Source organism: Bubalus bubalis, chromosome 6, assembly GCF_019923935.1.
Source record: "Bubalus bubalis isolate 160015118507 breed Murrah chromosome 6, NDDB_SH_1, whole genome shotgun sequence".
Classification (NCBI taxonomy): domain Eukaryota; kingdom Metazoa; phylum Chordata; class Mammalia; order Artiodactyla; family Bovidae; genus Bubalus; species Bubalus bubalis.
The window spans coordinates 24,121,673-24,134,599 of NC_059162.1; positions in this window are offsets into that span (position 1 = coordinate 24,121,673).

Consider the following 12,927-nt stretch of genomic DNA (forward strand, 5'->3'; position numbering starts at 1 on the left):
CAACATTGATCTATGGTATCAGAATAGGGGTTACTCTGTGGGGAAGCACTGACTGGAAAGGAACGTGAGGGAGCCTTCCTGGATACTGGAAATGTTATTTTTCTAGATCCAGGTGATTGTTCTGTGATGTATACATGAAAGGTTGTTGCTGAGCCATGAAAGACACCAGGATTCTTGGCTTCTGGAGGAGAGGAATTCAATCTGGGACCAGTGACGAGGCTTGATCACTCAGAGCTTTTGCGTAATAAAGTTTTATTAAAGTATAAAAGGTAGGGAAAGCTTCTGACATAGACATTAGAAGGGGGCAGAAAGAGTGCCTCTCTGCTAGCCTTTAGCAGTATGTTATATACCTATCAGCAAGCTGTTCATTAGAGAAAAGAAATGTCTCAAAACTCAGAGTGCTACCAGGCCCCTCACCCCCAACATGCATTTTGAGATAACATTGGCACAAGGTGAGTCATCCTGGGCGAAAAAAAGGTTGACATGAATCTTAAAGAAATGCAGGTTTCCAAGTAAATATATAAGTTCATCAACATAGATTAGGAGAACAATGTATGAGTAAAACATATAGGTTTGTTGAGCCCTTATCAGTTCTGAGTCTTAAGTGGAACCGACTTGAAGAAAGACAGAGTCTAGGGTAAATACATAGCTCATTAACATAGCTTCAGAAAAACATTTCCATAAGAAGAACACATTGGTTAGCTCAAGGTTTGTGAAAAGTTAAGTTCAGGTGGAACCAGGTGTCACATTGGAACCAGGTGTCATCACGGAACCAGGTGTCATCACAGCAACACAGAATTTTAAGAGAAACTTCCTTTATTTTGTATAGAGAAGGGAAAAAAACCCTGACACTTGTAGTTTACTTCCTCCTGCCACTTAAGAGAGAGAGAAAAATGTCTGACACTTGCAGCCTATTTCCTCCATTTGGAGACCCCTAGCCTTCCTGCCTGTTACCCTCTCATACATACCTGTCTGTAAATTAAGATTTGTGCACTTTATTGTATATGTTTTACCTCGGTTTTAATAGAAGGCATGACCACCTTGGAAAAGATATTTGGATGACACAAAGAAGATGAAAAATTAGTATCTTCATAGAGCACTCTGAAAACTAATTTAAAAGGTTGAAAAATCAATCTACTGGTAGACAAAGGACATAAACACACAGTTCAAAAACAAAGAAATGTAAGTAAAAATAAATACATATAAAATATTTGGTAAGCTAAAAAATGCAAGATAAATATCAATGAGATATTTTTCTCTAACGTGTGTGTGTATGTGGTCAGTCATGTCCGACTCTTAGTGACCCCATGGACTGTAGCCCGCCAGGCTCCTCTGTCCATGGAATTTTCCAGGCAAGACTATTGGAGTGCGTTGCCACTCCCTTCTCCAGGGATCTTCCCAACTTGGGGATTGATTCTGGTCTCCTGCATTGCAGGCAGAGTTTTTACCGTCTTAGCCACTGCTGCTGCTGCTGCTGCTAAGTCGCTTCAGTCGTGTCCAATTCTGTGCAACCCCATAGACGGCAGCCACCAGGCTCCCCCATCCCTGGGATTCTCCAGGAAAGAACACTGGAGCGGGTTGCCATTTCCTTTTCCAATGCATGGAAGTGAAAAATGAAAGTGAAGTTGCTCAGTCATGTCTGACTCTTAGCGACCCCATGGACTGCAGCCCACCAGGCTCCTCCATCCATGGGATTTTCCAGGCAAGAGTACTGAAGTGGGGTGCCATTGCCTTCTCCGGTCTTAGCCACTAGGTAAGCCTATATTTTTCTCCCAAAGAATGACCAAAATAAAAATGATTTGTAATATCAAGTATTGTGACAGTGTGAAGAGGAAATTCATACTCAATGTTGCACATGAAAGTATAAGTTGTTACTAATTTTTGAAGCCAATTTCACGGCATGTATCAATATTCTTCACTGAATAGACTTGAAACAGAAATTCTATTTCTCTAAATTCATCATAAGGAATTACCCAAGTATATATAAATATTTCGGAGAAGGCAATGGCACCCCACTCCAGTACTCTTGCCTGGAAAATCCCATGGATGGAGGAGCCTGGTAGGCTGCAGTCCATGGGGTCGCTAAGTCGGACAAGACTGAGCAACTTCACTTTCCCTTTTCACTGTCATGCATTGGAGAAGGAAATGGCAACCCACTCCAGTGTTCTTGCCTGGAGAATCCCAGGGACGGGGGAGCCTGGTGGGCTGCCGTCTATGGGGTCGCACAGAGTCGGACATGACTGAAGCGACTTAGCAGAAGCAGCAGCAGCATATCAATATTTGGCTATATGGATGCTCCCCATAACTGTCTTGAAAAAAGCAAAAAATTGGAAACCACCCATATACAGGTAGTTAGTGAGAAAGTAGGTAATTAGTGAATAGATTATTAGTGAAAAATTATTGTGTATTCATATAACAGAACAACTTCTCTGGTAGCTAAGATAGTAAAGAATCTGCCTGTAAGGCAGGAGACCAGGGTTTGATTCCTGGCTTGGGAAGATTCCCCTGGAGAAGGGAATGGCAACCCACTTCAGTATTCTTGCCTGGAAAACCCCATGGGCAGAAGAGCCTGGCAAGTTACAGTCCATGGGGTCGCAAAGAGTTGGACATGACTGAGTGAATAACACACTCATACAACAGCCACTGTTTCCACTGTTTCCTTATTTATATGCCATGAAATGATGGGACTGGATGCCATGATCTTAGTTTTCTGAATGTTGAGTTTTAAGCCAACTTTTTCACTCTCCTCTTTCACTTTCATCAAGAGGCTCTTTAGTTCTTCTTCACTTTCTGCCATAGGGGTGGTGTCATCTGCATATCTGAGGATGTTGATACTTCACCCAGTAATCTTGATTCCAGCTTGTGCTTCTTCCAGCCCAGCGTTTCTCATGATGTACTCTGCGTATAAGTTAAACAAGCAGGGTGACAATATACAGCCTTGATGTACTCCTTTCCCGATTTGGAACCAGTCTGTTGCTCCATGTCCAGTTCTAACTGTTGCTTCGTGACCTGCATACAGGTTTCTCAAGAGGCAGGTCAGGTGGTCTGGTATTCCCATCTCTTCCAGAATTTTCCACAGTTTGTTGCGATCCACACAGTCAAAGTGGATTGCAATACTGCATAGGAACCTGAAATATTAGGTCTATGCATCAAGGTAATTAGAAGTGGTCAAATAGGAGATGGCAAGAGTGAACATCGACATTTTAAGAATCAGTGAACTAAAATGGACTGGAATGGGCGAATTTAACTCAGATGACCATTATATCTACAACTGTGGACAAGAATCCCTTAGAATAAATGGAGTAGCCATCATGGTCAACAAAAGGGACTGAAATGCAGTACATGGGTGTAATCTCAAAAACAATGGAATGATCTCTGTTTGTTTCCAAAGCAAACCATTCAATATCACAGTAATCCAAGTCTATGCTCCAACCACTAATGCTGAAGAAGCTGAACTGTTCTATGAAGACCTACAAGACCTTCTAGAACTAATACCCAAAAGAGATGTCCTTTTCATTATAGGGGACTGGAACACAAAAGTAGGAAATCAAGAAACACCTGGAGTAACAGGCAAATTTGGCCTTGGAGTACAGAATGAAGTAGGCCAAATACTAACAGAGTTTTGTGAAGAGAACGCACTGGTCATAGCAAATACCCTCTTGGAACAACACAAGAGAAGACTCTACACATGCACATCACCAAAGGGTCAATACTGAAATCAGATTGATTATATTCTTTCCAGCCGAAGATGGAGAAGCTCTATACAGTCAGCAAAAACAAGACTGGGAGCTGACTGTGGCTCAGATCATGAACTCCTTATTGCCAAATTCAGAGTTAAATTTAAGAAAGCAGGGAAAACAACTAGACCGTTCAGGTATGACCTAAATCAAATTCCTTATGACTATACAATGGAAGTTACTAATAGATTCAAGGGATTAGATCTGATAGACAGAGTGCCTGAAGAACTGTGGATGGAGGTTCTTGACATTATACAGGAGGCAGTGATCAAGACCATCATCAAGAAAAAGAAATGCAAAGATGCAAAATGGTTGTCTGAGGACGCCTTACAAATAGCTGTGAATAGAAGAGAAGTGAAAGGCAAAGGGGAAAAGGAAAGATATATCCATTTGAATGCAGCATTCCAAAGAATAGCACGGAGAGATAAGAAAGCTTCCTCAGTGATCATTGCAAAGAAATAGAGGAAAACAATAGAATGGGAAAGACTAGAGATCTCTTCAAGAAAATTAGAGATACCAAGGGAACATTTCATGCAAAGATACGTGCAATAAAGGACAGAAATGGTATGGGCCTGACAGAAGAAGAAGATATTAAGAAGAGGTGGCAAGAATACACAGAAGAATTATACATAAAAGATCTTCATGACCCAGATAGCCACAAATGGTGTGATTACTCACCTAGAGCCAGACATCCTGGAATTTGAAGGCAAGTGGGCCTTAGGAAGCATCACTAGGAACAAAGCTAGTGGAAGTGATGGAACTCCAGTTGAGCTATTTCAAATCCTAAAAAATGATGCTGTAAAAGTGCTACACTCAATCACTCAATATGCCAGCAAATTTGGAAAACTCAGCGGTGGCCACAGGACTGGAAAAGGTCAGTTTTCATTCCAATCCCAAAGAAAGGCAATGCAAAAGAATGCTCAAAGTACCACACAATTGTACTCATCTCACACACTAGCAAAATAATGCTCAAAATTCTCCAAGCCAGGCTTCAACACTATGTGAACCGTGAACTTCCAGATATTCCAGTTGTATTTAGAAAAGGCAGAGGAATCTGAAAGCAAATTGCCAACATCTTTTGGATCATCAAAAAAGCAAGAGAATTCCAGAAACACATCTATTTCTGCTTTATTGACTATGCCAAAGCCTTTGACTGTGTGGATCACAACAAACTGGAAAATTCTGAGAGAGATGGGAATACCAGACCACCTGACCTGCCTCCTGAGAAATCTGTGTGCAAGTCAAGAAGCAACAGTTAGAACTGGACATGGAACAACAGACTGGTTCCAAATTGGGCTGCTTGTTTAACTTATATGCAGAGTACATCACGCAAAATACCGGGCTGGAAGAAACGCAAGCCAGAATCAAGATTGCCATGAGAAATATCAATAACCTCAGACATGCAGATGACAGCACCTTTATGGCAAAAAGCAAAGAAGAACTAAAGAGCCTCTTGATGAAAGTGAAAGAGGGGAGTGAAAAAGTAGGCTTGAAACTCAACATTCAGAAAACTAAGATTATGACATCCAGTCCCATCACTTCATGGCAAATAGATGGGAAGACAATGGAAACAGTGAGAGACTTTATTTTTTTGGGCTCCAAAATCACTGCAGATGGTGATTGCAGCCATGAAGTTAAAAGACGCTTGCTCCTTGGAAGGAAAGTTATGACCAACGTAGAAAGCATATTAAAAAGCAGAGACATAACTTTATCAACAAAGGTCCATCTAGTCAAGGCTATGGTTTTTCCAGTAGTCATGTATAGATGTGAGAGTTGGACTATAAAGAAAACTGAGCACCAAAGAATTGATGCTTTTGAACTTTGGTGTTGGAGAAGACTCTTGAGAGTCCCTTGGACTGCAAGGAGATCCAACCAGTCCATCCTAAAGGAGATCAGTCCTGGGTGTTCATTGGAAGGATTGATGTTGAAGCTGACACTCCAATAATTTGGCCACCTGACGTGAAGAGCTGACTCATTTGAAAAGACACTGATGCTGGGAAAGATTGAGGGCAGGAGGAGAGGGGGACGACAGAGGATGATGAGATGGTTGTATGGCATCACTGACTCAATGGACATGAGTTTGGGTAAACTCCAGAAGTTGGTGATTGACAGGGAGGTCTGGCATGCTGCAGCTCATGGGGTCGCAAACAATTGGACACGACTGAGTGATTGAACTGAACTGATGCATATATATGAATAATGTACGTATTAAGGCCTTCTCAGGTGCCTTAGTGGTAAAGAATCTGCATGCCAATGTAGGAGATGAGGGTTTAATCCCTGGGTCAGGAAGATCCCCTGGAGAAGGAAATGGCAACCCACTCCAGCACTCCTGCCTGGGAAACCCCTTGGGCAGAGGAGCCTGGCAGGTTATAGTCCATGGGGTTACAAAAGAGTTTGACATGTCTTAGCAATTAAACAACAATGTACATATTGTGTAATTTTATTAGATGAATGGATGAGTATGAACCAAAGAGGTAAAAGTAGTTTTATGCTGGTAGAATTATTTGATGATTCTTGTTTCTTTCCTATAATTTTTCTATTCTTCATGAATTTTTAATAGTGAGCATATATTTTACAATCATATTAATATAAATATATATGGATATATTCACAATAAAAGAGAAAGTGTATCTGGCTAGATTTCCTTGCAGTTTTCATTTACAAGCTCCATCTACCTTATTTTTCTTCCTATTCAGTAAAATAAGCTTTAAAAGGTAGCAATTACCTTTCATATAGTACAGGGGTTGTTACCTGGGGCACTGATTTTCTCCTAGACAGAGTAGTTTGAAGCTGTCCAATTTCTTCTGAACATAGTTTCTGAATTTTGGAGAGTTTCCCCCTCTGTAACCCCCAAGATATAGCCAGAAGTCACTGTCCTAGGCCCTCTTGTTGCTGACATTATACACGCAATGGGTGTTGCCAATCAGATGTATCACATGAGTCCTCAGCTGGCAAGCTAATGCTGTAAGCGTGCTGACGTGAATGGCATTTATCCCAAGTGAATACGACCACAGGGGCTCAGTGGTTGAGCTCTTGGCATTATCAGTGCAAATGGCAATGTCTCTCTAAGAAGCAGAGTTGTTGCCAAGTGTTGGTAGCAATGGTATTTTCACTGGAGCAAATTCTACAGTATGATTTGGTGTGGTGTCTGGCCTCACTATTTCTAAGTCTGGCTCTCTTGCCCTCCAGAGGATTTTTGAACTGCTTAATATTTTTACCAAATTCTTTTCCTGCCTAAACTAGCCAAAGTGGATTCTATTATTTGCAACAAAGAACTGTGCCTAACAGTAATACCTTCGTCTCATTTTAAAAATGAAGAAATTGGACCTTAAAAAGGTGGCAAAAATGTCCCAAGAGTATATATCAAGTAAATAATGAGACAGAAGTCCAAGACTTTTGAGTCAATTTCTAAGCTCTTTAGACTCTTAAAATTAAGCTATTCTAATATTCTCCATGAAGGAAACTCTTCAATAAAAAATAAGTGTTACCATTTAATGAATGATTTCCATGCCAAAAGACTCTGATGCTGGGAAAGATTGAAAGCAAAAGGAGAAGGGGCAGCAGATGATGAGATGGTTAGATAGCATCACAGACTCAATTGACATGAGTTGGAGAAATCTTTGGAGATAGTGGAGGACAGAGAAACCTGGCATGCTACATCCATGGGTCACAAAGAGTCAGACATGACTTAGCGGCTGAACAACAACAAAAAATGTGAAAATTGCACAGCAGCTGTGAGAGGGATTCCAGAGATCACCTAACAAATCTGATTTACAGATGAGGAGACTGGGGCTGAGAACATAATGGAATTTTCCCAGTGTCACTCAGAAAGGTAATGGCAGAGCAAGGAGAGACAACCAGGTTTGCTGATTCCTTTTTCCTTTACATCAGTGAAGAGTGAAGCCATTTATTAACCTACGGAGAAATGCGCATATCACACAAATCCAATGCCTAAATGAAAATCTTGTTTAAACTTAAGAAGAAGTAAACATTAAGTGTATAATGAATAACCACATTGAAAACTTTGCCGACCAGTCACATGGATACTCTGGATTCTACCAGCATCATCCTCTTTGTATGTAACTGAGAAGCCTGAAGTAGCTTTTAAGAAAAACCTTATGAAAACACTGCCTGGGGCAGTGAGATCACATTTCTACTTGGTTAAGAAATAGAGAGTTTAATCAATAGGTTTGATGCAAGAAATTGTCCTTTCTGAAGAAATTGGGGAAGTTGTTAGATCCCTTGTTAACCAGTAGAAAAATTATGAGCTTGAGTGTCTAAATATTTTAAAATAAAAGTATTTTGGAACAGACATTACTATCTGTACATGCATTGATAATTTTTTTGCATTTTAAAAAATATTTATTTTTAATTGAAGGATAATTCTTTTACAATACTATGTTGGCTTCTGCCATACACCTTAAATAATCATTTTTGTTTCAATAAAATCTAAGATGTGTTTTACCCTACAGGCTATTTCTATTGACTCTGCGGGTATGGTGAAGTCTTGTTACATAAAGGAAAACTGAAACTTAATATTTCTGATTCATTTCCCTTTAAATCATCCAAATATTACTTTTTATGGGCTATGAAATACCCAAATAGTCTCTAAGGGGGTATTAAAGCATTTCAAGCTTTGCTTCCCTTAAAATAAAATAATAAATGTTAAAATGGAGGAGGTAGGCTCCAAGTGATTCTACTTGGTCTACAAAAGTTCTCATCAGTCCAAGATCTAAAATATCTGAGTGGTTCTGAATTTTCTAAATTTTCCTTTTCCATTAAGAATTGACTCTCATCAATTGATCTCCTTGTCAAGGAGACTGCCTTGAGCACTTAAGATCTATCTTCCTATCAGAAGAATGAACTCTGTCCCTGAAAACCTTGGTATACCCTGCCTTTCTCCATCAGAAATTACCTTCAGAAACCAATACAATTTTAAAGCAATCATCTTCCAGTTAAAAAATAAATTAATTAATTAAAAAAAGAGAAATTGTCTCAAGACGTTTTAGGGTGAAAGTATTATACTAATATAAACCATATACTTGTTACATGCAATCCAAGAGACAACTATTGAAAATTTGCACTTAACTAAGCGAGTCTACTTTTTCAAAGCCATTGAGTGGTTCAGTAGTGGAGTGTGCGGCACACTAAGGGCCAAATTAAGTAAAATCATACATTGACACGATGTGGACTTCTTCCCATCTCTATTATTATTTTTGAGATGAACACATCTGAATGGTTGAAAGAAATCAGGTCACTTTTGCCTTAAGCCCTCCTTTATCTTAGTTCTCCCATAAACATACTTACATGAATAACTTGGGTAATTTGAAAGAAGGTTTAAGAAGTCTAAGACTGAACAAGTCTTTATTCAAACAGCATTTTAGCACATTGTGCCATTTGGATAGTAAAAGCAATCACCCTAAGTTCTCCATTTCTAGGCAATTGAAGAACTGATTAGAATTTGAGGCTGAATTTTGAATCTGAAGTCAGAATGACAGAGATACCAACAAAGCATCTTAAGCAGAAGTCAGAGGAAACCCCTCGAATTAACTAATTGACTCTATTAATATTTACTCAGTACTAAATATGGACAAGCAATATATTTGGCACTGATGATATAACAGCAAACCAGAGAGACATGCATTTTCAAAAATAGCTGGATGACTAGAGATTTGCTTGGCTTGGTAATAACAAATACATTCCAGGACCCTTTGATGGCATATTTTATATTTTCAGAGAAAGGAAACATAGAAATACAAACACCCATTGATGAATCTTCACTTGCAGTCCTGAGATATTCAGTCAATGCTTTACATACCCACTAACACTCTTCATACCTGGGATTCAATAACCCCATGATTATAATACATAGGATTCACTCAAATTTCCATTGTTCATCCTTGGTCTATATTTCAGCCCTACTCTACTCACTCTCAGCTTGTCTTTGCCTCCTAGGTCACCATGAAAATTAAATCATTGAACTTCTACTCTCCTGACTCTTCACTTTGCCATCTTTGAACCTGTCTAGGTCCTACTCTGAAATGGCAACCCACTCCAGTGTTCTTGCCTGGAGAATCCCAGGGATGGGGAGCCTGGTGGGCTGTCGTCTATGGGGTCGCACAGAGTCAGACACAACTGAAGTGACTTAGCAGCAACAGCAGCAGCAGGCCCTACTCTCTTAATGTAATCCCAGCACATAACATCTATAATAAATCAGAAGAAAGTTGAAAATGATATGAAAGCTCAAGTAGAAAATAGCATATGTGGATGCTCAAGGAAATCTTGAAAATAAAAAGAAATAAGAGATAATTAGCTCTACTAGATAATGCAATATATTTTGAAACTTCAACAAGTAAAAAAGGTTTGCTATTCAACAAAAGATGGAAAATCAAAGGGACAGAATAAAGAGTTCAGAAACAGACTCAAGTATCCATGAAGTTTGGCTTATGATAAAGGTGACATTTCCAACTGGGTGAGGATGGAAGTGAAGAGTTCAAAATATGATCTGGAGCAATTGGCAAACCATTTGAAAAAATATTAAAACTATATTTCTCTCAATAAAAAATAAATTCCAGATGGATTAAGATGTATAAAACAAAAGATATAAAAGAAAGAATGAGGAATAATAGAGATCTTACCTTGTCTCTTGAAACAACTTTAAAAAAAGACAACTACAAGGAACAATGATTTTAAAACATTGGCAATCAGGCAACAAAAGACAGCAGTCTTTGAGAGAAGGAAACAAATGATATGAGTTTTAAGATTGCCCCAGCTGTGAGCTGGAGAGACTTTCAAGGCTACAGAATAGGGAAGAGGAAGCCAGTTACAGTAAAGTGACCTCGCTAAATTGAAAACATGTAGCTGTGAGTCCAGGTAGGCCAAGGTAGTTAGAGTAGAGGGTAGAGTGCTAGAGAAAAAAGAGCTGCAGAGAGAGCTCTGGAGGTTTTCAGAGAGTTCCCTTGCAGTAAGTATGCAGCTCAGTATTGCTTGGCAAATGTGAATAAACTAGTAGAAGCCCCAGAGGCTGGGGAAGCAACCATTTGAAAGGCTGAGAGAGAACAATACCTCACAAGAGCTGGGAACAGTTCCTGTTGCCACCAACCACAGTGAAAATCCTCAAAACTCACAGGGAATCAGGAAAAGTACTCACAAGAGTTTGTCTTATTAATGGAGGAAAATGAGCCCTAGACTGAATGCTACTCTGGTCCTACCTAACAAAGTTTAACAAGATCTAAACAGATCAGTGTTTTCCAAGCAATTAACTATGTTCTAGGACAAGACTCAAGAATATTTACTGTACAAAGAAATCAGCATCCATGAAGATAAAATTCACAATGTCTGGTATCCAATAAAAAAATCACCAGGGATGCAATGAAATAGGGAAATATTACACAGTGAAAAAAATTCAATCCATAGAAACAGTGTCAGGAATTAGTAAGACAACAGAATTAGTATTCAAGGATATTAAATCAATTATTATAAGTATATATCACCTAGAAATCATAAAAAGGCACAAATCAAATTTCTAGGAGTGAAAACTACAATATCTGAAATTAAAAATATACACCTGATGGGAACACCAGCATATTAGACATTGCAGAGGAAAGTTTTAGTGAACTTGAAGACACAGCAATAGAAGAAAGCCTGAGTGATTTTTAACAATAATTTTGAAATGAATACATTAAATAAAACAGAGAAATAAAAAAGGAAAAAAGAATGCCATTTGACATATACAAATTAAAAACTGCTTGAAATGAAACCTGAACAAAAATTTTATTTAGGTTGAAAAAACATAGTTGATTTACAAAATTACATTAGTTTAAGGTGTGCAACAGTGATTCAACATTTATACAGATTATGCTCCATTTAAAATTATTATGATGTATTTATTATATTCCTCATATTATACAATATTTTCCCGTACCCTATTTATTTTATATATACTGGTTTGTACCTCTTAATCCCCTGCCTCTATCTTGCCTACCTCCATTCTTCTTTCCACAGATAACCACTCATTTGTTCTCTATATCTATGAGTCTGTTTCTGTTTTGTTGTTTTCATTTGTTTCATTTTTTTTAGATTCCATATATAAGTGATCAGATCAGTCGCTCAGTCGTGTCCAACTCTTTGTGACCCCATGAATTGCAGCACGCCAGGCCTCCCTGTCCATCACCAACTCCCGGAGTTCACCCAGACTCACGTCCATCGAGTCAGTGATGCCATCCAGCCATCTCATCCTCTGTCGTCCCCTTCTCCTCCTGCCCCCAATCCCTCCCAGCATCAGAGTCTTTTCCAATGAGTCAACTCTTCGCATGAGGTGGCCAAAGTACTGGAGTTTCAGCTTTAGCATCATTCCTTCCAAAGAACACCCAGGGCTGATCTCCTTCAGAATGGACTGGTTGGATCTCCTTGCAGTCCAAGGGACTCTCAAGAGTCTTCCCCAACACCACAGTTCAAAAGCATCAATTCTTCGGCGCTCAGGCTTCTTCAGAGTCCAACTCTCACATCCATACATGACCACAGGAAAAACCATAGCCTTGATTAGATGGACCTTTGTTGGCAAAGTAATGTCTCTGCTTTTGAATATGCTATCTAGGTTGGTCATAACTTTCCTTCCAAGGAGTAAGTGTCTTTTAATTTCATGGCTGCAGTCACCATCTGTAGTGATTTTGGAGCCCAGAAAAATAGTCTGACACTGTTTCCACTGTTTCCCCATCTATTTCCCACGAAGTGGTGGGACCGGATGCCATGATCTTCGTTTTCTGAATGTTGAGCTTTAAGCCAACTTTTTCACTCTCCTCTTTCACTTTCATCAAGAGGCTTTTTAGTTCCTCTTCACTTTCTGCCATAAGGGTGGTGTCATCTGCATATCTGAGGTTATTGATATTTCTCCCAGCAATCTTGATTCCGGCTTGTGTTTCTTCCAGTCCAGCGTTTCTCATGATGTACTCTGCATATAAGTTAAATAAACAGGGTGACAATATACAGCATTGACAAACTCCTTTTCCTATTTGGAACCAGTCTGTTGTTCCATGTCCAGTACTAACTGTTGCTTCCTGACCTGCATACAAATTTCTCAAGAGGCAGGTCAGGTGATCTGGTATTCCTATCTCTTTCAGAATTGTCCACAGTTTACTGTGATCCACACAGTCAAAGGCTTTGGCATAGTCAATAAAGCAGAAATAGATGT